We start from the raw sequence: 26,875 nt of genomic DNA on the forward strand, positions 1-26,875 counted from the left end.
ATATTCCTGTTGCCTGGAATTTAGTGCTCATTAAAACTCTCCTTGGTAGAGTAGAGAGGGGAATGCCTGTAATGCCCTAAGGATTGAGGTTTGTGTGACATGCCTTGAAAACCTCATACTGTAATTTCTTTGCTATGCACGTCTAACTTCTCTGAGTTAGATTTAATTCATTGAGCCAGAAAGTATCTGATGGCATCAGTTTGGCACTTAAACAAACTGTCTGACCCAGCTGGTTAAAGAAAGTTCTGGTTCATCAGAAGTAAAAGTTTAAAAAATAAAAAAAAATTTAAAAACTGAGTAATTCATTTGACAGCTCACTGTTCAGTTCAATTTAAAATATGCTGCCCTTTTGTTAAAATGATATCATTTCATTTACTGTGATTGCCATCTTTAGTCTTTTTTTTCCTTTTGCTTAAAGAGTTTTGGCTGAGTTGGGTAATAGCACTGTGTGAGAAAAAAGGAAATTTCAAAATTTTCCTTTGAAAGAAAGAAAAGGAATTTCAAAAGGAACCAAAGATGACTCTTCCCTGACCTCAGTAGAAGTGCAAAGGATAAAGGGAAGCTTGACTTCCTTTTTGTTTTACAGCTTGTTTCCACTTTAATTAAAAAAGAAACTAAGTTGTTACACACCTATCACATTCTCATAAAGGGAAACGGAGTGCATAAAGTAGTAGAGCTTAGTGATTTGGATCATGAATAAAATCCTGGTTCATTCCCTTCCTAGCTCTGTGGTCATGGGCAAGACTCTTAACCTCTCTGAGACTCAGTGTCCTCATATGTAAACTAAGAAGAATAATTGTATCTGCATTATGGGATTGTTCAGAGGACCACATGAGTCAGTATACACAAAGCACATGGAACAATTTGCTTGTTGCATGGAAGCACCATATGTGTGTTTGTTAATGGTATTTCTTTTAAAGGAATCCACCTGAAATTATGGGGAAGTTTAAGTTCCTAGACTATATAAAATGAAATTATTTCTGAAGCTGTATGTGAAAATATTTTTGTGATATCATGTGTAGTAAATTATTACTGAATAACTTACAAATTATAACTAGGAAGCATGGTAATTAAGCAATAATTGTTCTTGTTGATATCATTGTTTTCTGAAATTAGAATGTTTTTCTTTCCTTTGGATGACTCAGTACAAGAACTACAGAAAACATGATGTGTTGAGTTTGGAAGGAAAGTGTTATCAATAATCCTGTATTTGTCATTAATAGCATAGGTCAATAATATCATTACTGTTGGTAGCATGTTATTTCATTTGCAGAGCTGATAAAAAAATCACATTAAACTTTTGCATTCGTTAAATGATAATGCCTTTTAACGTAAATATAAAAAGACTAGTGGTAAAATCATCTGTAATTCTTCGACTGCTTTCTCTTTGTATCTATCTTATTAACTGTTGATGAAAACACCCGTATCAAGGTGTTTACCTCACCCCTCAAATTCAACGTACTCTAAACTTAAGTCCTCATCGTTTATGCCTATCTCCCTCTTTATACCGCCCCCCCTTGCCCTGCCTCCACCAGTACCTGTACACACAGTACCTCTGCTCAACTTCCTTGTCAGATATGCTTTTGTTTTCCTAATCAAACAATCCCAGAGATTAGGTTTATTCATAATTTAGTTTATTTGATTTATAATTTCTCTACATTACGTTCATTCAGCAGGCAACTAAGTCTTGGTGAATGTTCCTTTAAAATAGCTCTTGTTTATATTCCTTCTGTTTCACCACCATGGGAGGACTCTTGTCTATATCCCTTGTTTTCCATCACCTTTCATGACTTAAGATAGAGCCCTCAATTTCTGATTTTCTTCTTTCCATATTAACACTATATTCCACAACCTGTATTTGTAGATCAAATTACATTTTATTAGCAAATCCAGATGCAAGATGCTCATTGTTTTAAAAATGTTGCATTGGTTAATTATCTTTTAGTTGTGCATAGATGAAAAATGGACATGGAATGATAAAAACCATATCATTGTATCATAAAATAACATTAGAAGAAGTTAAGATTAATTGGCTAAAAGTAATTGTCTGAGATTGAGGTAGATATTAATTTTCTATATATAGCTAATGCATTAGTTTCCTGTGGCAGTGCCTTAAAACAGCAGAAACTTGTTCTTTCAGTTCTGGAGACCAGACTTCCAAAATCAAGGTGTCAGTATGGCTGTACTGCCTCTGGGGCTCTAGGAGAGAATCTGTTCTTTGTCTCTTCTAGTTGCTGGTTGTTGCCAGCTTCCTTGGCCTGAGGCCACATCTGTCTGCTTTATCTTCATTTGGCCTTCTCCTCTGTATCTGTTCTTTTCTGTGTCTCTTAAAAGGACACTTGTCTTTGGATTGAAGGCCTGTGAGTTTTCATTTTAAGTGTCAACCTGGCTAGGCTATGATGCTCAGTGTTTAACAAATGCTAGTTTAGGCGTTTCTGTGCAAATATTTTGTAGATGTGATTAAAATTTATTTTTGATCAGTTCATTTAAGAAAATGATCCTTAATAATGTGTGGGCCTCATGTAATTAGTTGAAGTCCTCAACAGCAAAACTGGAGGTTTCCTGGAAAAGAAGGAATTCTGTATTAAGACTAACATAAAAAACTTGCCTGCATTTCTAGTCTACTGGCCTGCACTGTGATTTGAAACTCAAGACTGCATGACCTCTTAGTTAAATTTCTAGACCTACCTTATGGATTTTGGACTTGCTAGCCGCTACAATTGCATGAGCTAATTCTTTAAAATTAATCAGGCAATCTCTATCTATGTCTCTCTCTTTCTCCCTGTCTATCATCCATCTATCTATCTATCTATCTATCTATCTCCTATTGATTCTGTTTCATTGGAGAACTCTAATACAGGACTCAGCCAGATAATCCAGGTTGACCTCATCTCCAAATGCTTAACTTAGTTCCTTTGCAAAGACCCTTTATCCAAATAAGGTAACATTCACAAGTTTCAGGGACTTGATGTGAATATCTTTTGGGGGGCATTTTTCTTCCTACCACAGCTACTCTGTAAATTAGGACTTCCTGATTCTACCTGAGGGATACCACAGAATATTAACAAGTTTTTAAGAGATAAAACAGGTATCAACACAAAACAATTTTATTCACATCAGAGAATGAATATGTAGGCCAGGTGGAATTTGTAACAGAGAAGAATGTCTTAAGATGGATTAATGGTTTAATGAATTATAACTTTAAAGTTCATGCATATAACTATATTTGTTAATTAAGTCTAGAATCTGAGCCACATTTTAAAAAATGAAAGTAATTTACAAGGAAATCCATCCTTCTACAAAGCAGAAACCCATTTCTAAATATTAGGCCTAGAGGTTAGCACATGTTATACTAATTTGCATATTTGCCAGAGACTATGAAAAGTTTTTTTCCAGTGAATAAGTTATTCAGTCTCTTATATATCAGACTAAAATAAATATGATCATATTTTTAAGGTATGTATTAATTCCCCTCTGCCTGTCCAATTTTTTTTTTTTAAGCATGTTGAAAAAGTACAGATTTTTTTCAGATGAGAGTCTGTGACCAAATAGAAAACAGATTTCCATTTAAAAATAATTTTGCATTCAGTGGATAATAAATAGCTTTTGGATTTTGTTGAATGTGGCTTCTTTTAGTATTCTTTCTTATAATTCAAAATCTCTTCTTTTGAGATTCAACAATAAAACTTGGTCTTCTGTACAAAATGGCTACATCTGGTTTTTTTATTTTTAATTTTCTCACCTTTTTGAAACAACATAAATTTTAAAGATTTTCTCACTATGTTCAAATAATCAGAGCAGTAGCTTTGTGACTATATGTCCACTGGTCTGAATCTCATCAGGTATTTGATTTGGGGGTGCTACAGAGAGCTGCTGAAAATGAAGAAAAGAAAGGACTCTCAGCATAAAGGAATAAGCTGTATGACTTTTAAAATAGCCTTTGGAGCTCAGCTTTCATCCACAAACTTGGACGTGTTTCAGTAGCACAATTTCCACTGTACTAAAATATTCTTCTTCTGACTTATTGTTGGGACATCTCAGACCTACCATTTGTGTAGCACTTTTGTATCTCCTCTCTTTCCTAAATTTCCATCTTCATTCCTCTTGAAAACCTGTCATTGTTCTTGTTATTAAATATCTGATGAGTGTCCAATCTGTTTATAAAATTAGTATTTTCATTTCCTGGTTAATTAGGGAAGTGAGTACTGACCAGGAGGGTTTCTAACCGTACAGTCCATGAGGATGACTCTAGGAGAACTCCCTCTTACTAAGTTGCCTCTTTTCAAACTCCAGATAGGGATAAGGTCCATTTTACGTAGAGAAATTCAGTTCGACAGAGGGTAAGGAATTTGCACACAATTATACAGTGGCTGAGCCAAGACTGGAGGTGAAGTCTGTTTATTGCCAATAATTCTTCATGGCCATCGTTTTGTGTTTGGAATAAAGGAGGTCGTTTTGAAATGATCTTTACTTGCTCTAGGCATGTTTCAGGAGCAAACCTACTTTTGTGACACATGTGAAGAATTTAGAAAACAGCTCAATAATTTTACTTAATTTGGGAAACAGGTGAAAGTCTTATCTGCTGTTCATTGACTTCACATCTAACATAATGAATATATGATGTTTAAATCTACATATGCCTGAAGCTTCATCTAGAATCAACTCTGAGAAAGTTCCCAAGGGCAAGGGCTGCTTCCAGAATTCTTCCAAGTACTTCGCAGGGTCTAGAAAGTTAAGTCCAAGCAAAGTCATTTACCCTGAGAAAAGAGACAAAGCTGGATAGGTGACCAAATAAGCATATGCTGCATGGGAAGCACAGTTTTCTTTTCCCTTCCGCTGATGCTGCCTTTGTGTTAAGTTTAAGGAAGTGTGCTCCTAGCTGCCTAGGGGGAATATCTTTATTTTGGACCATCAGAGATCTTCGTATAGTTTCTAATTTGCATACAACAGTTTGCAAGAGCAGTTTCTTTTTTTCTTCTTTTTTTTTTTTTGCGGTACGCGGGCCTCTCACTGCTGCGGCCTCGCCCGTTGCGGAGCACAGGCTCCGGACGCGCAGGCTCAGCGGCCATGGCCCACGGGCCCAGCTGCTCCGCGGCACGTGGGATCTTCCCGGACCGGGGCACGAACCCGCGTCGCCTGCATCGGCAAGCGGACTCTCAACCGCTGCGCCACCAGGGAAGCCATCTTTTTTTCTTCTTTTCTTTACTCTGTGCACAGTAATTTCCTGCGTATGCTGTGAACAGAACTTGTTTTTTGTAACTCATTCACCTGGAAGAGGTCCATTATTTTGCTACTACTGAGTCAACAGATGCAAATGCCTCAGAACAACTGAATTTATTTAAAAATCTGTTGTTTTTTTGTGATGGTTATTTGGGTTTGCCTTTAAAATATGAACTTATTGTTCAGGGTTTTGAAAGAATAAATTCACTTTAGAGGAAGAACGCTGTTGCTAATAACAACTTTGACGTTTAGAACTGGTTTGTAAAGTCCTCTCTTAACAATGTTTGAATATTTATTGAAGAATTGGTAGTAGCTCTTAGCCTGTATCTAATGCTAATAAAAAACTAACAGACAAAAAAAAAAGCAGGCCATGTAGGTCAGTGACCCTTCATCTCTTCCTTTCCATAGAAAATCCTGATTATGGGCAATTTGAAGGCACTTCATGTAAAATGAGGTTGCTTGTTAGTGGTTGTGTGGAGTTCACTAAGATCCATCCATTACATGCCTCTTTCTTCTTTCTTGGGGCAGCTTCTTGTCCTTGGATGCATCTGACAAACTGGCAGAGATCACAGACTACCAAAGACTGTCCCTGGGAATCTTACTGATTAACTTCATAGTAAGTCAAGAAAAGCTGGTTAAGTGTAAAGCTGGTCAGGAAAAGCTGGTTAAGTGTAAGCTATCACTGCTATTTCACTACAGTGTCAAAGGATCAGAGAAGGAAGTACTTCTAGTCTTACATTTAACCCAATTTGTTAATATAGTCCTAAATTTATTGTCTAATATCATTGTTTAATCACATCTGTTCATCGACTTTTCCATTTTGGTGAGATTCCAACTTCCTAAACTGAAATGTCTGGTTCACACAGCATACCCTCCCTTGTCATATTGGTTCAGGGCCCACAATTTTCCTAATTCTAAACAATTCCCTTATTCATTCTGCTTTATATTATATTAAGCTCTCCCCAATGTGCTTTTAGTTGAATTGCATTAACTCATTGTTCCCAAACACATACTGGCTCCTCCCATGGAAAATAAACCCAAAATTGGACACACAATGTCCTGAGGCTGCACCAAGACAAAAAGTCACGAATCTTTGCTCTCATTTCTTCAGACTTCCTCACATCAGCCTTTTCTACCACTGCTGTGAGAGATTTCTGCTAATCATTACTTCTCTTTTAATGTCCCTATAAATATGTCTTTCTTTTATCATAATCTAGAAGATACACAGGTGATTATTGAGTTTCTACCAAAGTCTTCTATCCCTTTTGATTTCATATACAACTATGCTGGGTGTTATTCTGGAACATTTGAGTATGATCTTTTTCTCCCCCCTTCACTCCCCCCCACCCCCCGCCCCCGCTGAGATGATAGAGCATGATAAGGACATAGAAGTTACTTGGTCAACCTCCTTCCTTTTGAAAAATAAGAGAACTAAAGGGCATCAAAGTTAAGTGACTTGTCCAAATCTACAACTAATTAGTAACAGAGATGAAATTTGAACTTAAGACCCCTTACTGTAAGTCCAGTATTATTTCTGTACTGTTCCACTCTCAAAACAAAATGGAACTTGGGTGTTTGGTACAGTGCAGTTTGACTACCCCAAAAGGAATGTGAGGAAAAACCAAAACGTAGGTTTCCTCAGAACGCCAAAAATTTCACCCAATGCTCAGGCAGGCAAAGCTTTATTTAGCTTACTTCTTTGCTTTTATAAGTTATATTTAACTTGCAGAAGCACTTTGACTTTTTTCAGGTGATTTTCATGATATAATCTGACTTTTCTATGAAGAAAATAAGAATCATCTGCTCTGGGTGTCCTGGAAAAGACCTAAAATGCAGGCAAGTCAGTAAGCCTAGGAGCATCCTCACAGTTCTAATGCTTCTCAGCACCATTCAGGGTCCAAGGTCATCATAGGCTCCTGGTGGCCAGTTCAGTGAGGGTGCTGTTTTATCCTATGCTGGATGACTGCCAGCCAGGCCAGGGTGCTAGATTCCTTTTTAGTGATCTGCTAATATAAGAAACGTGTTTCATATAATAGTGCTTCAGAATTTTGTGAATTAACACTTGTTTCTCATCTTGCTTGCATTTCATTTTTATTGTTTTAAAATATATTTTGTACAACATGTGTTGTAGTGACTTTGGATGGGAAATGGTTCTTTACTAAAGCTGTGCCATGATAGTTTTCCAAAACTCACAAGCAGGACTTTCAAATAACAGTGAAATATCCCCCCTTCCTAAAGCCTTCTCTAATTCCACTGGCCGAATGGTTCTCTTCCTCTTCAGCATTATAATCATTGAATATTTGTAAATTTTTGTATGAATTTAACACCTTCTACATTTTTTATTAGATATGTTTCTATAGTTCTGTTTTGTAATAGGTTTTGAGCACAGAGACCATTTATAAAATTGGCATATCCTTTACAAACTTAGTAGAATGGTTTGCATGCAATGGGTATTCAAATATTTTCTGATTGAATGACTCTTTGAGATAATAAAATTTCGTTCCCTGTCCCAGCTTCTCTATTAGCTAATAAAAACGAGAGTATTTATATAAAACAGACTTTTTAGTGGTAGAAATGTGCATTTAGAAGATTTGAAGCTGTTTCTAGTATATAAGTAGGAGGGAGATCAGAAGGAAACCAGTCTTGAGTAGCTAGATTGAAGTAATTGTTATTCTTAGGTGGAAATTTGGAATTATTTATGTTCCCTCTCAATCCTTATCTTACATGCAAAAAACTGTGGCAGTCTAAGCATGACCAAAGGTATTACTTCAAAGTGTCATTTTGCTATATGATTATGTTCTGGTAGAACAAACTACAAATTCAATAGAGTATGTGCCAGCCTGACATCTCAAACTCCTTCTTGAGATTTTCCTCACATTCATTGTCATTTTGAAATGGAAACATGTCATGTTATGTGGTGAGGCAGAAGACACTGATGGATGCCTGTACACAAAGAACCCTACAAAGGGGCTTTTACTTTGGGAGTTACCATAGCTGGGCCGTATTATATCAGTTAAAGTCAACGTTAAGTCAGTACGTTGATGAGGAATCTTCTTGGATCAAAATAAACTCACTGAGACTGATGCCAAAATGCAGCTTACTAATTAAAAATAATATGTACAATGTCAAGTCCAATATATTTACATCAGTGATCACTACATTCTTTGCCTGTAAGCAATTATCTGGGATGCTAAATTGTAACAAGAATCTTGCTTGTTGAAACAGAATAAAAAGAACACTTAATAAAGGGGCATTGACGTTCATTGTGACTAGTTCATTCTGTATCCAAATGGAAAGCTACTAGATATTTTTATGGAGAGCATGAAATATGAAGGTGGTAAGTTGTGTGACTCAAGTATTTGATACCATCAGAATCAGACTATGAAACTCACCTGGATCCATCTATATTTTTAAGGATGTACCTGCCAATTAGATTCTTATAGGGGTATGAAGGACATTGTATTTTCTGGATTTTTTTTTCATAGCTTCTCATGCCAAGTTTTGTTCTTGTGGCTTTACTTTTCTCTCCTCCTAGCTAAACTGACCATCCTCATGTTCTTGCCATCTTTTCTCTAAGCAGTTTATTAGGTCCCACTTTCTTTGATATGATAATTAAATGCCAGATTGTGATTGAGATATATACACTACTATATGTAAAATAGATAACTAATAAGGACCTACTGTATAGCACAGGAAACTCTGCTCAATACTCTGTAATGACCTATATGGGAAAAGAATCTTAAAAAGAGTATATGTATATATATAACTGATTCAGTTAGCTGTGTACCTGAAACTAACACAACATTTAAATCAGCTCTACTCCAATAAAAATTATTTAAAAAAACCTTTAAATGCCATCCATCCTGAGGTTATGAGCCATGTGGCTAGATGGGAAGAAGGCATTCCAGGCCCAGGAAAAATTCAGAGCAAAGGTCCTGGCTTGTGCCTGGATTATTCTGAGAATAAGAAAAAGGTTAGTGTGGCTAGTAGGCACTGAGTAAGAAGGAGAAATATAGGAGATGATGTGTTAAAATACCACAGTGGGGCAATGCATGAAGCTGGGAATCCATTAATACATGGAGGAGATGATGATGCTTGGATTGTAGTGGCAGCAGTACATACAGGTGGTAAGAAGTTGTTAAATGGTGGATATGTCTTGAAGAGTGTCAACAGGATTTGCTGATGGGTTAGATGTGGTGTGTGGGAGAAAGACAGGAGTCAAAGATGACTCCAGATATTTTGACCTGACCAACTGGAAAGATAGGGTTGCCACTGAGATGAGAAGGACGATGTGGAAAGCAATTTTTTCTCCCATTTTGTTCAGCCATGCAAGTACGGAGTAAGTGCTGCCTGGATGTATTCACAGATATGTTTTAAAAAAAGGAGTAAGTGAATCAAGAGAGCGACAACAGTTGATGGTGTATTTTATTATCATGATTATAGTAATGGACCATGGATTTTAAGCTAAGTAAGGAGGGAAGTGAGGGCATAAGTAAAATGCTAATGGGATCAATCAGTTGTTGGTCCTGGAGGTGTTGAATAATTGTGGTGGTACTAAAAGAGTGAGTTGGAATGATAGAAGGTGATGGTCATAGAATGGGATAATGGAAAACGAAATTATGGATGGGTTGCATCTATTTGTAATAAGATAGAGCGTATGGCTTGGAAGTGAAGGGCTAAGATAAAGTAGTGATAAGATCATTATATTATTAGAGGTGAAGAGGTTAAGGATTTGAGAGGCCAGAGTATTGGGAAGCTGGTTTTAGTGGATGTTGATATTACAAAGAATTATGACAGCATTGAAGATATTGGCAGGAAACCAGGAGCTAAAATTTTCAAGCTTTGAGGGACAGTGGTCCAGATTTGCCATAGCTGACTGTGACAAGGAGGGATAGCAGACATAATTTGATGACAGGACATGCAAAACTGAGTATTTCTGTAGAGGAAAGATGGGGAATATGTATAGTGGTAGTTAAGGCACCTACCAAACTTTTATACTTGGTGGTACTAAGCTTTAAGAGAAAACAGTCACTCCTCAAGAAGTTTCCAGGGAAAGTGGTGCCCTCATGGGGGAAATGTTAGAGCAAGAAGACGAAAGGAATGGAATGGTTAGGGTAGAAGTTGAGAATATGAATTATGAATGTTGGCATATCTTCTTTTTTGACTCGATTGTGATCTCAGAGATGTAGACTGTGTTTTATTCGTCGTTGGGTTCCAAGAGCCTATCACAGTAAAGCATGGTTGAATGATTTAATGTTGTATAGATTCCCCAAAATAATTTAGAACTCTTTAGAGTTCTCAGCCATAGTTAAGGTTTGTGAAAGTTTAATGTTTGTCAGTCTATAAATAACTCCCAGTGAATAACTGGGTTTTCAACTCATAAATGTCCAGGCATTTATTGTGTGTAGCTATTTAATATTTAAGTTGCCAGCACCTCTTCTCACCCCTTCTTCGATGTGGCCTGTTTTCATGTTGAATTTAATTTCATTTGTAATTCTTTATTGATTCTCCAGCCAACAACTAATTGTCATTATCGTACACAGAGCACCACGAATTCCTGTTAATTAGCCCTATAATCACAAGTGAAAGAATTGAATACACTTGAGTTTCCCATGAAAATTAAAAAATAAGATGGAAATCCACTAATTGCCTATTTCACTTTCAGAAGATTTTATAATTACTGGGGAGTCTCTCTGCTGCTTTGAATTGATGTCTCTGACTGTAAATTATGGTCCAGGTGCTCACAGGATGGGCTGTCTTCAGTTGTGCCAATTTCCTGTTTGTTAGTAGTCACCAGGAAAACACTGGGAGAAAAATACTACTCCTCCAAGGCAGGAAAGACTGTGTAACAAAATTTCTACTCGCTTTCCTCCCATAAAAATCTCTGAGTGTGGGGAATTCACTTAACATCCCTGGGTGTGTATTAGGAGGGATATGGCAGGGCAAAAGGGATGTCAAGCACAAAAGTCTGGATGGAAAATAGGAAAAAAGATCACACCATACTACATTTCTTTAAGAAGAACACAGTCTTGAATAGTATAATTCTATAAAAACAGTTTCTAAAAGATTTCATCAGTTATGGTGGTATGTGATGTTTATAGTCAATTTGTAGTCTGCCACTATCAGGGTCTAGCTCAAAGAGCTGATCTTTCACTTTAGGTGAGCTGACAGAGCGTATTAAAATTAACTAATACTATTGACTGGCCAGTCTCTAAATGCCAGGTGCTGTGCTAAACACTTTCTATGTATTATTTCACTGAGTCTTCACAATAACACTATGAGGCGGGTAATGTTGTTAAATATAATTTACAGTTAAAGAAACCAGAATCCAGAAGTAACTTTCCTAAGATCACAGAGCTAAATAGGTGTCAAGGCCAGCAGAGCAGGCAGACTGACTTGAGAGTCCAGGCTGAACTGCCCCCCAAAGGCATAGTTCCTCATAAACAATCTGTTCCAGAAGTAAGGCCTACATCAGTGTAATGATTTGCTAAAGCTCTTTCAGGTAGCCTTACGTATATTCATTCCCTGATTTGTTTACTAATCTGAAATATTTTATTGAGTCCTTATTATGTCAGTACCAGAAGTGACCTTGGAAATTAAGTAGCCCAACTCCCTTTGCACCCTCCTGTCCTGCTACACTCTTCATGCACACTCAGGGATGTTAAGTGAATCCTCCACCAAGAGTTTTATATCAGGAAAGTGGGTAGAAATCTTGTTACATAGATTTATCAAAGGAATGCACATTGCAACTTCGAGTCTCGTTTCCAGTAGGAATTCATTAAAAATACATGATAAATGAGTGTAATTGAAATATTTTAGGTTAGTGAAAATGCACAAATGCATAAAACTAGTTACTAGCAAAACTGGAACTGAAACCAGTGCAGTATAACTCTAAGACAAGGCCTCCAAGAAATCTTTGGTACAAAAATGGAAAAATGAATAACTTGGTTTCTAACAAAGGTTAGAACAGATACACTTTAAAGAAGTGGCTTCTTGAATTGTCTGTATACGTGAAAAAGAATGGTGCCTACAAAATGCACATATTCTTAAGAAGAATTTGAATATATATGTTTAACTGAATCAGTTTGCTGTACACCAGAAACTAACACAGCATTGTAAATCAACTATACTTCAATTAAAAAATGCACATATTCTTAAGGCATCTAAATTTCTGTAAACACTGAACAGAACAGCAAATACATACTTATTTTAAAGCAGGCTTTTAAAAAACTAAGGTACAGCTTGATACATATCTGAACAAAACTGAGTTTCTTAATTTGGGGGACTTACTATGAATTCTACCTTGGGCCTTAATTTTTTTTTTTTTTCTGTGATTTGTTCTAAATTTTCTTCTTATTCAGTATCAGAGACTCCAGAGCTCCTTATTTTCTGCAGGTCATTTAGACATTTATTTCTCTCAAACACACATAGTCTCTACAGCATGACAAACTGTCCAAGTTAGCATTTTCAACCAACCTAATTCTACTATCTTTTCCCACAAATGATGGTAGTTGGAAGAAGTTGTGTTAAAGATTTGACAGTGTAAAACCCTGGCACTTAATTCATAAAGAGATATTTTCCATTTTTCCTCCCAAACCTCCCTTCTGCCATCTTCACAGTATTGTTTTTCTACAGTTATGTATAACTTGATTTACATTTACCATCTATTTTTCTCTATTACAGTTTGTTGCTAGTCGAAAATGCTCAAACTGTGGCTTAAATTTAAGAGAAAGATCCTTTTTAAATACTTAAATACTATTTAAGTAAAATTTTTACAGGGATTTTGTATAGGAACGTTAGATGATTATTTGATGTCATAGTCTAAACTTTTAAGTCTAAAATATTCATAAATGAAAAAAATTCTCTAAATTGACTTTTTTAACCTTAAGGTTATAAGTAGACTAAGAATTACTTTATTTTTTTGTAAAATTTTTAAAAAAGCAAAGACACTTGGTACCTTGCTTCTTTTTCATATTAGTGCTCTCAGTCCTGTTAACATTTTCATATTTTGTGAACAGCCAGGTTCTTCAAAAGGTAATCATCAGAACTTGAGAAACATCTTTCCTTTCCATTTTAACCTGGGTATACTCTCAGTGCAGATGTTTCTCTTCATTAGAATCATATATATAGATGAAGAACATATATATATATATTAATATTTGCTTTTATTATTTCATTTGGATTATTATTATGCACTCGTCATTTAATGTTAAAAGAAAGGACAGCTATTAAACTAATCAAGCAATTTGAGTTGCCCCTAGAATTGATTATATTTGATTGGATTATCAAGGTACTTGCTAGTGAAGGCTGAGATATCTGATTTTCAGCCAAAAATTAGTCAAGATAAGGGCACAATGATTGAAAAGCAAAGACTTGGATGAATGAATTCTCCAAATCCAGATTTCCCTGGTTCATCACAGTAAGTTTTCCATTGATTTTGCTGTCTTAAAATCATCAAATTAAAAACTTTTCCAAGTACAAATGTGCAGTTAACTACAGAAGTCATAGTGCAGTTTTGAAGTTATTAAGTGAAGTTGATTTTATTGAAAGTTGAAACTGGATAATTTTAAGGTCAGTACTCAAATTATTTGGTGAAAGGCTCTATTCCTGACTGACTTATTACAGTTTTATAAAAATAAATTCAACTCTTACTGCTTTGGTGAAATATAGGTCTTCAATACTCTTGAAGTATTAATAAAAGTAAGATAAAACTCAGTGGTGTTAAAGCTGCCTTTAGCAGCGAAAATAAAACTGGGTAGGAATAAGAACAGTTCAGATGTTGACTCCTTTCAAACTCAGATCTGTTTTATTGGAAATCACTTTTATATGATTGAATCACTTTTATTGGAAATCACTTTTATATGATTCTGTTTTATTTGACATGTGTTAAATGTTAATGTGTTCATATATCTACATGTCTGTGCCTTTTAACTATCTATCTATATATATATATATATTTTTTTTTTTCAAGATGATACCAGCTTAACCATGTGGAATCCAATCTGATGCCCAACACTGACAATAAATTAATGCAATGTTCTCTCGGTAATAGCACTGTTGAAATACAGAGGGCCTCATAAGCACATTATTGTTTTTTAACTAAATGCAGAGTCAGTAAAGACCCATTTTTATTACTATACCAGAAGTAGCACTTTTTAAGTAAAATATTAACCAATTCTTTGTGGCGTAGTCTTTTAAATTTAGATGTCTGCATGGAAAGGAATGAAGGTTTCCATTCAAAATTAATTTTCTAACCTGATATTTTCATATTGTCAGAAGAGGAATTGTCCCCATGCTCTGTACAGTTTGAACAGTATAAATAAATGAGTGAAAACATCTACCATGTCTGTGTGAGAAAACTAAGCAGTTTTATTTCACCTCATAGCACAGGACAAAATATAGCTGAGTAGAAATATAGCACCATTGGCAAAATTGTATTGAAATCAACTGTAATAGTGTTCCCCACAATTTTCATGATAGAGAATATATTGTATATAGTTTTCAAAGCACATTCACATTTATTTCTCATGTTATTCCCATAGCAGACTTTACAAACAGGAGAAATGAGATACTGAGATTTGAAGTGACAAACCCAAGTTCACAGAACTACTACGTAAAGAGCCATATTCTCCAAATGGGGATTAGACTTATTTAGTTCACCTGACTTTTTGTTGCCTTGACTGTGTTGCAGTAAAATGATATAACATTGGACAATCTAACAGTTCACTTACAGCTAGTATGCAGCTATGGATGGTATAAGGTTTAGCTCTTAGTGTTCTGCCTACTGGAAGCTATGGTACACATTTCTAAAAGACACAGCAACACAGTTGAATAAAGCTGTAACAACACAGGGAAATAAGAGGATAGACTTGCATATAATTCATCTGGATATAAAGTAGCTCTCTTAAAATCTAGAAATTGCTGAAACTAAAATCTCGATATAATATGGAATTGCTACATAATCCCCCCAATAATCTATATAAAAGATCCAACTGCATATGTCAGAGAAATATTTGGAATACTCCTATTTATGGGTCCTGAAAATAGGAAACAGTTTGCCCTAGTAAATGCTCTTGGGAGAAGAAATAGTTTATTGAAGATTATGAGACTTCGTTCTGTTGATTTTTTTTTTTTTTTTTTTTTTTTTGGGGGACGGGGGCCTCTCCCTGCTGTGGCCTCTCCCGTTGCGGAGCACAGGCTCCGGACGCGCAGGCTCAGCGGCCATGGCTCACGTGCATAGCCGCTCCACGGCATGTGGGATCCTCCCGGACCAGGGTACGAACCCGTATCCCCTGCATCAGCAGGCAGACTCTCAACCACTGCGCCACCAGGGAAGACCCGTTCTGTTGATTTTTACATTAAGCTAGTAGTGTCATAAATGTGAGTACTGCTACACAAAAATATTACTACATTTAGAATTTAATAGTTTTTTAATACAATTGGAAGCTTTGCTTCTATACTAAATAAAAAGCTGAATTTCTGAGAGCAACCAATTGGAGTTAAATAAACAAATACATAATAATAATAATAAAAGAGAAGTCAGAAGGTTTGAAACCCTTATCAAGCTTTTTGACTTAATAGTCACATAACTTAGGACAGGTTACCCTGAGCTTCAATTTCAGCATTTGTAAATGAGAAAAGAATTCCTTTCTTACTGGAATGTGATCAGAATGAAATAGAAAAAGGGCTATGAAACCATTAACTCTCATATACATTGAAGTGCTATACCGTTTGTTTTAAAACAACTGCTGCTGTTTTTCAACAACAGCAAAATGATATTATGGTACACATACCTTAAATGGGCATAAAATAATGCAGGCCCAGTGATACATCCAACTCATTATACTCTCCTTGCTTTACAGGAAAAATTCAAACCCTTTCCTTTTTGGTGTAATTAAAATTACCCAAAAATTACAAAAATTTTTTTGTAAAACAATTAAAAACCTAAAATTACTACTACTATGTAGTAGTCGTCACTCTATGGAAAAATATTCCTTTTTTTTTTTTAACATCTTCATTGAGATATAATTGCTTAACATTGTTGTGTTAGTTGCTGCTGTATAACAAAGTGAATCAGCTATCCATATACATATATTCCCATATCCCCTCCCTCTTGCGTCTCCCTCCCACCCTCCCTATCCCACCCCTCTAAGTGGTCACAAAGCACCGAGCTGATCTCCCTGTGCTGATGGCCAGCAGCTTCCCATTACCTATTTTACATTTGGTAGTGTATATATGTCCATGCCACTCTCTCACTTCATCCTAGATTACCCTTCCCCCTCCCCGTGTCGTCAAGTCCATTCTCTGCGTCTGCGTCTTTATTCCTGTCCTGCCCCTAGGTTCTTCAGGACCACTAATTTTTTCTAGATTCCATATATATGTGTTAGCATATGGTATTTATTTTTCTCTTTCTGACTTACTTCACTCTGTATGAAAGACTCTAGGTCCATTCACCTCACTATAAATAACTCAGTTTCGTTCCTTTTTTTGGAAGAGTAATATTCCATTGTATATATGTGCTACATCTTCTTTATCCATTCACCTGTCAGTCGACACTTAGGTTGCTTCCATGTCCTGGCTATTGTAAATAGTGCTGCAATTAACATTGTGGAACATGACTCTTTTTGAATTATGGTTTTCTCAGAGTATGTGTCCAGTAGTTGGATTACTGGGTCATATGGTAGTTCTGTTTTTAGTTTTTTAAGGAACCTCCATAATGTTCTCCATAGTGGCTGTATCAATTTACATTCCCACCAACAGTGCAAGAGGGTTCCCTTTCCTTCACACCCTCTCCAGCATTTATTGTTTGTAGATCTTTTGATGATGGCCATTCTGACGTGTGTGAGGTGATACCTCATTGTACTTTTGATTTGCATTTCTCTAATGATTAGTGATGTTGAGCATCCTTTCATGTGTTTGTTGGCAATCCATATATCTTCTTTGGAGGAATGTTTATTTAGGTCTTCTGCCCATTTTTGAATTGGGTTGTTTATTTTTTTGATATTGAGCTGCATGAGCTGCTTATAAATTTTGGAGGTTAGTCCTTTGTCAGTTACTTCATTTCAAATATTTTCTCCCATTCTGAGGGTTGTCATTTCGTCTTGTTCATGGTTTCCTTTGCTGTTCAAAAGCCTTTAAGTTTCATTAGGTCCCATTTGTTTATTTTTGTTTTTATTTCCATTCCTCTAGGAGGTGGGTCAAAAAGGAGTTTGCTGTGATTTATGTCATAGAGTGTTCTGCCTATGTTTTCCTCTAAGAGCTTTATAGTGTCTGGCCTTACATTTAGGTCTTTAATCCATTTGGAGTTTATTTTTATATATGGTGTTAGGGAGTGTTCTAATTTCATTCTTTTACATGTAGCTGTCCAGTTTCCCCAGCACCACTTATTGAAGAGGCTGTCTTTTCTCCATTGTATATTCTTGACTCCTTTATCAAAGATAAGGTGACCATATGTGTGTGGGTTTATCTCTGGGCTTTCTTGGGCTTTCTGTCCTGTTCCATTGATCTATCTTTCTGTTTTTGTGCCAGTACCATACTGTCTTGATTACTGTAGCATTGTAGTATAGTCTGAAATCAGGGAGCCTGATTCCTCCAGCTCCATTTTTCTTTCTCAAGATTGCTTTGGATATTTGGGGTGTTTTGTGTTTCTATACAAATTGTGAAATTTTTTGTTCTAGTTCTGTGAGAAATGCCATTGGTAGTTTGATAGGGATTGCACTGAATCCGTAGATTGCTTTGGGTAGTATAGTCATTTTCACAATGTTGATTCTTCCAATCCAAGAACATGGTATATCTCTCCATCTGTTTTTATCATCTTTAATTTCTTTCATCAGTGTCTTATAGTTTTCTGCATACAGGTCTTTTGTCTCCTTTGGCAGGTTTATTCCTAGGTATTTTATTCTTTTTGTTGCAGTGGTAAATGGGAGTGTTTCATTAATTTCTCTTTCAGATTTTTCGTCATTAGTGTATAGGAATGCAAGGGATTTCTGTGCATTAATTTTGTATCCTGCTACTTTACCAAATTCATTGATTATCTCTAGTAGTTTTCTGGTAGCATCTTTAGGATTCTCTATGTATAGTATCGTGTCATCTGCGAACAGTGACAGTTTTACTTCTTTCTTTCTGACTTGGAGTCCTTTTCTTTCTTTTTCGTCTCTGACTGCTGTCGCTAAAACTTCCAAATCTATATTGAATAAGAGTGGTGAGAGTGGGCAACCTTGTCTAGTTCCTGATCTTAGTGGAAATGGTTTCAGTTTTTCACCATTGAGGACGATATTGGCTGTGGGTTTGTCATATATGGCCTTTATTATGTTGAGGTAAGTTCCCTCTATGCCTACTTTTTGGAGAGTTTTTATCATAAATGAGTGTTGAATTTTGTCAAAAGCTTTTTCTGCATCTATTGTGATGATCACTTGGTTTTTATCCTTCAATTTGTTAATCTGGTGTATCACATTTATTGATTTGTGTATATTGAAGAATCCTTGCATTCCTGGGATACACCCCACTTGATCATGGGGTATGATCCTTTTAATGTGCTGTTGGATTCTGTTTGCTAGTAATTTTTTGAGGATTTTTGCATCTATGTTCATCAGTGATATTGGCCTGTAGTTTTCTTTCTTTGTGACATTTTGGTCTGGTTTTGGTATCAGGATGATGGTGGCCTCATAGAATGCATTTGGGAGTGTTAACCCCTCTGCTATATTTGGAAGAGTTTGAGAAGGATAGGTGTTAGCTCTTCTCTAAATGTTTGAGAGAATTCGCCGGTGAAGCCATCTGGTCCTGGGCTTTTGTTTGTTGGAAGATTTTTAATCACAGTCTGAATTTCAGCACTTGAGATTGGTCTGTTTATATTCTCTGTTTCTTCCTGGTTCAGTCTTGGAAGGTTATGCTTTTCTAAGAATTTTTCCATTTCTCCAGGTTGTCCATTTTATTGGCATATAGTTGCTTGGAGCAATCGCTCATGATCCTTTGTATTTCTCTAGTGTCAGTTGTTACTTCTCCTTTTTCATTTCTAATTCTATTGATTTGAGTCTTTTCCCTTTTCTTTTTTTTTTCTTTTTTTTTTTTTTTGTGATACGCGGGCTGCTCACTGTTGTGGCCCCTTCCATTGCGGAGCACAGGCTCCAGACCCGCAGGCTCAGCGGCCATGGCTCACGGGCCCAGCCGCTCCGCGGCATGTGGGATCCTCCCAGACTGGGGCACGAACCCGTGTCCCCCGCATCGGCAGGAGGACTCTCAACCACTGTGCCACCAGGGAAGCCCCTCCCTTTTCTTCTTGATGAGTCTGGCTAATGGTTTACAATTTTTTTTATCTTCTCAAAGAACCAGCGTTTAGTTTTATTGTTGATCTTTGGTGTCGTTTCCTTCATTTCTTTTTCATTTATTTCTGATCTGATCTTTATTTCTTTGCTTCTGCAACCTTTGGGTTGTTTTTGTTCTTCTTTCTGTAATTGCTTTAGGTGTTAGGTTAGGTTGTTTATTTGAGATTTTTCCTGTTTCCTGAGGGTATTGCTATAAACTTCCATGTTAGAACTGCTTTTGCTGCATCCCATAGGTTTTAGGCTGTCGTGTTTTCATTGTCATTTGTTTCTAGGTATTTTTTGATTTCCTCTTTGATTTCTTCAGTGATCTCTTTGTTATTAAGTAGTGTATTGTTTAGCCTCCATGTGTTTGTATTTTTTACAGATTTTTTCTGTAATTGATATCTAGTATCATAGCATTGTGATTGGAAAAGATACTTGATACAATTTCAATTTTCTTAAATTTACCAAGGCTTGATTTGTGACCCAAGATTTGATCTATCCTGGAAAATGTTCCTTGAGCACTTGAGAAGAAAGTGTATTCTGTTGTTTATGGATGGAATGTCCTGTAAATACCAGTGAAGTTCATCTTGTTTAATGTGTCATTTAAAGCTTGTGTTTCCTTATTTATTTTCATTTTGGAGGACCTGTCCATTGGTGAAAGTGGGGTATTCAGGTCCCCTACTATGATGTGTTACTGTTGATTTCCCCTTTTATGGCTGTTAGCATTTGCCTATGTATTGAGATGCTCCTATCTTGGGTGCATAAATATTTACAATTGTTATATCTTCTTTTTGGATTGATCTGTTGATCATTATGTAGTGTCCTTCTTTGTCTCTTGTAATAGTCTTTGTTTTAAAGGCTATTTTGTCTGTTATGATAATTGCTACTCCAGTTTCCTTTTGATTTCCATTTGCATGGAATATCTTTTTCCATCCCCTCACTTTCAGTCTGTATGTGTCCCTAGTTCCGAAGTGGGTCTCTTGTAGACAGCGTATATACGGGTCTTGTTTTTGTATCCATTCAGCCAGTCTGTGTCTTTTGGTTGGAGCATTTAATCCATTATATTTAATGTATTTATTGATATGTATGTTCCTGTTACCATTTTCTTAATTGTTTTGCATTTGTTTTGTAGGTCTTTTCCTTCTCTTGTGTACCTGCCTAGAGAAGTTCCTTTAGCATTTGTTGTAAAGCTGGTTTGGTGGTGCTGAATTCTCTTAGCTTTTGCTTGTCTGTAAAGGTTTTAATTTCTCCATCAAATCTGAATGAGATTCTTGCTGGGTAGAGTAATCTTGGTTGCAGGTTTTACCCTTTCATTACTTTAAATATGTCCTGCTACTCCCTTCTGCCTTGCAGAGTTTCTGCTGAAAGGTCAGCTGTTAACCTTCTGGGGATTCCCTTGTATATTATTGTTGTTTTTCCTTTGCTGCTTTTAATATTTTTTCTCTGTATTTTATTTTTGATAGTTTGATTAATATGTGTCTTGGCGTGTTTCTCCTTGGCTTTATCCTGTGTGGGACTCTCTGCACTTCCTGGACTTGACTATTTCTTTTCCCATATTAGGGAAGTTTTCAATTATAATCTCTTCAAATATTTTCTGAGTCCCTTTCATTCTCTCTTCTTCTTCTGGGACCCCTATAGTTTGAATGTTGGTGCGTTTAATGTTGCCCCAGAGGTCTCTAAGACTGTCCTCAATTCTTTTCATCCTTTTATGTTTATTCTGCTCTGCGGTAGTTATTTCCACTATTTTATCTTCCAGGTCACTTATCCGTTCTTCTGCCTCAGTTATTCTGCTATTGATTCATTCTAGAGAATTTTTAATTTCATGTATTGTGTTGTTCATCATTGTGTATTCACTCTTTAGTTCTTCTAGGTCCTTGTTAAAACGTTTCTTGTATTTTCTCCATTCTATTTCCAAGATTTTGGATCATCTTTACTATCATTGCTCTGAATTGTTTTTCAGGTAGACTGCCTATTTCCTCTTCATTTGTTTGGTCTGGTTGGTTTTTCCCTTGCTCCTTCATCTTCTGCATATTTCTTTGTCTTCCCAATTTGCTTAACTTACTGTGTTTGGGGTCTCCTTTTTGCTGGCTGCAGGTTTGTAGTTCCTGTTGTTTTTGGTGTCTGCCTCCAGTGGGTAAAGTTGGTTCAGTGGCTTGTGTAAGCTTCCTGGTGGAGGGGACTGGTGCCTGTGTTCTGGTGAATGAGGCTGGATCTTGTCTTTCTGGTGGGCAGGACCATGTCTGGTGGTGTGTTTGGGGGTGTTTGTGAAATTATGATTTTAGGCAGCCTCTCTGGTAATGGATGGTTTTGTGTTCCTGTCTTGCTAGTTGTTTGGCATCCACCAATGGAGCTTGCTGGCCGTTGGGTGCAGCTGGGTTTTTTTGAATATACCAAAGTGCCTTTCTATTCTTTTTCTCTTGATTTTATTTAGGTTCTCCAGGCAGACTTGTTTCCTTTCCCCATTCATTCAAGCTTTTATTATTCAAGTGGCTGTTACATAGAGAAGACATTTTGCTAAGCATCATGAAGAATACAGTGACAAAACATGTACAAATCTTAACTCAAATTGCTGAGCATCTAGTAGGGTAAAGGGAAATCACTTGAAGATACATACTAAAATACAATGCAAAGGAGACAACAGTGCCTTGGAGGAAATGGAACAGTGCTTGCTGTGCCATGTCTGAGGAGGAGAGGCTAGTGTCAGTAGCATAAGATTAAATTACGCATGTACCACCTGAGGTCCTTTTCATCTAGGCCAGTAAAATTTATTCATATTATTTGTGATAGTTTCTGTTGCTATCCTAGTACCTCAAATTCAATGATATACAACCTGAATTTATCATGGTTTCCGAAAATACTATTTTTGTTTAACCTGATTTTCCTGTTTCTTTTGAGGGTGTCACCCTCATTTCAGCTATGGAGGCTTAAAGTCTTTGTAATCTTTAACCCTTCCCCATTCATCCAGGGTCTGTAATACAGGATCCATGTCCTTTGAAACTATGCTTTATCTGCTTATTTCCTTCCTGGTTCCAGCCTTGCTTTGAACCAACCATCCCCACTTTGTGAACACACCCTATGCCGTAGCTCTTCGGCACCCTTGCATATCTGTTTTCCTCCATTTGGAATTCCCTTCCTCTACAGTTATTTACTAAAGGCTGTAAACAGCTGACTCAGATGCAACCTTGCCCATGTACCTTTCCTGTCTTCTTTTCTTACCATGTACTTTGCATCTGGTGTCAGGACATCCTGCCCTCCCACCTAAAAGTGAATCTCATTTTTCAAAAGGTGACGGACCTCAGTTTCTACCTCTTAGGTGGCTCAATGCCCTGCTACATCACATTGTAATTATTTGAGAACATTCTTTATTCCTTAACTAGTGTATAAGGGCCTAAAGGAGGACTGTTTCTTTTCACTTTGGTATCCTGAGTCCTGAGGAGTAGGATAGTAATAAATATTTGTGCATGAATTAATGAATATATGAACTCATAACTGTACGTAATTTCAGACTTAAATGATATAATAACATTTCTTGAGATTTTTTTTTTTTTTTTCGCAGTACGCAGGCCTCTCACTGTTGTGGCCTCTCCCGTTGTGGAGCACAGGCTCTGGACGCGCAGGCTCAGCGGCCATGGCTCACGGGCCCAGCCGCTCCGCGGCATGTGGGATCCTCCCAGACTGGGGCACGAACCCGTCCCCTGCATCAGCAGGCGGACTCTCAACCACTGCGCCACCAGGGAAGCCCCTTGAGATTAATATTTTTGGAAATATTCCTACATACACATTTTCCAAATTCTCTAAAAGAAATAATATATATATTTAGATACATATAGAGTTTACCTTTCTTGAAATTTACTCTTAGTATGAAAATAAACACATCTTCTTGCTAAGGACGCTATGCCTTACTCCTAGTAGGAGTAACATTTGTGGTGGGGGAGTCAATGGTCTTTCCTTGGAGTCAAAGATTTTAGACTAGGAAAATAGTGACAAAAATAGCTGTAAGAGACACACAAATAGTGCCCACATGTGAATGGAAGAAACTTATGGCCTGCTTCACAAAATATTCCAAATTCCGCCCCCACATCCTCATTGATTCTGGAATTTATTTTAATTTCAGCCAAATATACAGCAGAAAAGTATACTGGCAACAACTCCCCCTCCTCCTAATTTGAAGGACCTAGATACCATAATGTGGCTAGAGTGTGGCACAAGCCAAGATAGAAATTTTTAAAAAGGTTAGTCGAATAAACATGGGACATTCTCATTGTGGAGATGTTGGTCCAGCAACATCTGTATATGCCATATTCAAAGATATATGAAGCAGAATTAATAATCTCCACTATTCAGTACAGTATGTTTAGTTCAGAGAGGTAGGCAAGAGGAGGAGTTGGAGAATTCTTACTGCATATTATACTTTGCAAACAAGCAGCTATTCTATACTGATAAATGGAAATTTGAGATTATTAGAGAAATCTGAATATCAACAGGGATAATTCAGAAGTACGTATATTACCCAGTAACAGATCCTATAACCCTGAAATACATGATGTCTAATTATTGTCTAACTTTTAAATTAACCTACTAGTAGTTTTAACATACATATGGCATATGTATGTATGTATGTATGTATATATCTCCTTTTTTACCTAGAATTTATATTGAAGAAAAATTTTATGTTTTATTGTATACACCAAATAGAAACCTCCTAGCAAGACTGTTTCTAAGAAACATTAAAAATAAATGTGTAGTCATAACAGCTAATATCTCTTGAGCACTGAATATTTGCCAGTCACCTTGCTAAACAATGTATGTGCATTTTCTCAGTTTAACTGCATGACAACACTGTGAAGTATTATCTCCATTGTATAGATGAGGAAACTGAGATTTAAAGAGCTTAAATAACTCATCCAAGGTGAAACAGCTTATAAGTGGTTGTGATAGGATTTTAAATCAGGCTGACTCTGGATCCCAAATACACCACGTTGGGGGCCATCCATAGGATGTTACCTGCCGTACCTGTGTCACCTGGGTCATACATGCCTCCTTGCCAGCTTCAGAAACACCAAATATCATTTCACATGCTCATCATGCCATGTTGCTCTTACTTCATGGGCCTACACATTGTTTCAGGAAGATGAGAGTGAGCACGTGCCTATAGAGCTGTCACATAAAGAAACACATGTGTGCCCTGCAAAGCTGCCCCACCTAAATGATGTGATCACTGGGATTACAAAGGCATTCGTTTCTGAGATCATTTTTTGAGGTTTTTAAAATTTAGTTCACACATCAGTCTTGTCACCAGTGGGAGTTGACACTTCAACTTTTTATCTGATATTCAAAAACCATGGATATTATTTGCACTTATTGCTCTAACCAGTCATCGCTAAGACTGCTCTCCCAGTTACTATTTTAGGAATGATGTTAAAAATGACTTGGATAGGGCTTCCCTGGTGGTGCAGTCGTTGAGGGTCCACCTGCCGATGCAGGGGACGCAGGTTCGTGCCCCGGTCCGGGAGAATCCCACATGCTACAGAGTGGCTGGGCCCATGAGCCATAGCCACTGAGCCGGCGTGTCTGGAGCCTGTGCTCCACAACGGGAGAGGCCACAACAGTGAGAGGCCCGCGTACCGCAAAAAAAAAAAACCAAAAAAGTAAAAAAAAAACAAAAAACAAAACCCAGAGTAAATTCCTGTTGACTTCATCAGAGCATCCTGATTGTTTTTGTTCAGTGCTTGAACCTTTGCTGGGGCCCTGCCGGGATCTAGAGGAGATGGAGGAATACAGGTAGCTGTCTGGAAAAGAGCCCTGCCCATCTGGGAGGCCTTGGGGAGGCTGTGTAGAGCAGTGGAGGATAAGGTGGAGCTACTGGTACCTGACCCCAGCCCTGTCTCTAATGCCCAGCCTCCTTCTAATCACCCACCCCTCTGGGCTCACTTGTGCAATGTGCTGTAGACGTCAAAGCAAGATATTAAGTACCGAGATTCCTTTTCCTCCAAAGATTATTCTGAGGATTGATGAGATTGCATTTGTGAAAGATTCCAGCAAACATCAAATGAAAAGCGCTGCCTGCATATCAAGAACCGCTGTATTTGAAGCAAAGCAACATACTTTTCTCCTTTTTTCTCTTCTCTGCCTCTGAGACCCATGACGATATTCATCCTTCCATTTTCCCACCTGGATATAGATTGTAGAGAGGACAAAGTGCAAAGCTGAAGCCAGAGCTGCTTTCCATAGACATTTAAGTCTGACTTGTACTGCTGTCATCTCTTCTAAGAAGACCATTTCCTTTCAATTATATTTTATGCACCTATAGATGTACTTAAATAAATGGAAGTTTCTTTTTTAAAAGATTTGAAGCCAGATCTCACAAGGAAGGCTTTTTCTGGCTGTGGTAATTTTTTTGACCTTGGGATGCATTTCAGGCTGTATGTATATGAAAAACAGAATGTTGTCATGTTAGGTTTAAAAACAAATATTTTTGCTACATACATTTATGATTTCAATGATTGTTGTCATGTGTAGAATGAAGTCCTTCTCTAGGTTTAAAGAAAATGGTGTTGAGAGAGAGAGAAGATCACAGTTAACACAGATACAAATCTTACAGACTTGGGTTCAAATACTGCATCTGACACTAGCGGCCTGACTCAGGCAAACAGGTCAACCTTTTTATATCTTTGTTCTTTTTTCTATGAAAGTAGAATACTAATCATACTTGTTACACAGAGATGTTATGAAGAAACCAGATATTCATATGAAATACTTGGTATAAGTTTTAAATAAACAGTCACTACTGATGATGCTTATGTGCTTTTTATATTGGAAGCAAAGTTTGTGCATACACATCAGTATGAGAATTGGAAGGCTAACATTTCTCTCTCTCACTTTCTTCTAATGATCCAAGTGGTATTATGAAGCCATTAAATTTTTCTGTTGTTCATTTTCTGACAAGCTCATAGTTGGCTATACTCAGGGAAATATTTTTAGCTCTAAAGAAGTACACCTGCACATTTTTATACATACACATGTACTTAAGCATATACGTAAAATTTCTATACATGCATCTGTCTGTCTGTTTTTCTGTCTACCTATCAATCGATCGTGAGACTGGTTCTATAAGCCACAAAGAAGTCAATCTATTCTGTGGCCAAGGTGAGTCGATTGGCCCTCAGTTTATTCATCTATAAATGGAAGGTTTTAAGTGGATGAACCCCCTACTTTAAATCTTAAAAATTTTTAAATTTATCCTTTCTTTTTATCTCCAACTATAGTTATATATAATATAATATAATATAGTTATATAAGTCACTTCACCAAGGAAGATTTTCCTTACCCTCTAACTAGGTCAAACCTCCATT

The 26,875-nt window shown here is 36.9% G+C and overlaps 1 protein-coding gene across 1 annotated transcript in view; it reads left to right on the forward strand.

Annotated features, from left to right (window-relative positions):
• CHSY3 (chondroitin sulfate synthase 3) overlaps positions 1-26,875 on the forward strand; it is a 278,221-nt gene that overhangs the window by 139,365 nt on the left and 111,981 nt on the right. The window lies entirely within an intron of this gene.

The sequence above is a fragment of the Lipotes vexillifer genome, unplaced genomic scaffold (genome assembly GCF_000442215.2).
Source record: "Lipotes vexillifer unplaced genomic scaffold, Lipotes_vexillifer_v1.1 scaffold44, whole genome shotgun sequence".
Lineage (NCBI taxonomy): Eukaryota > Metazoa > Chordata > Mammalia > Artiodactyla > Lipotidae > Lipotes > Lipotes vexillifer.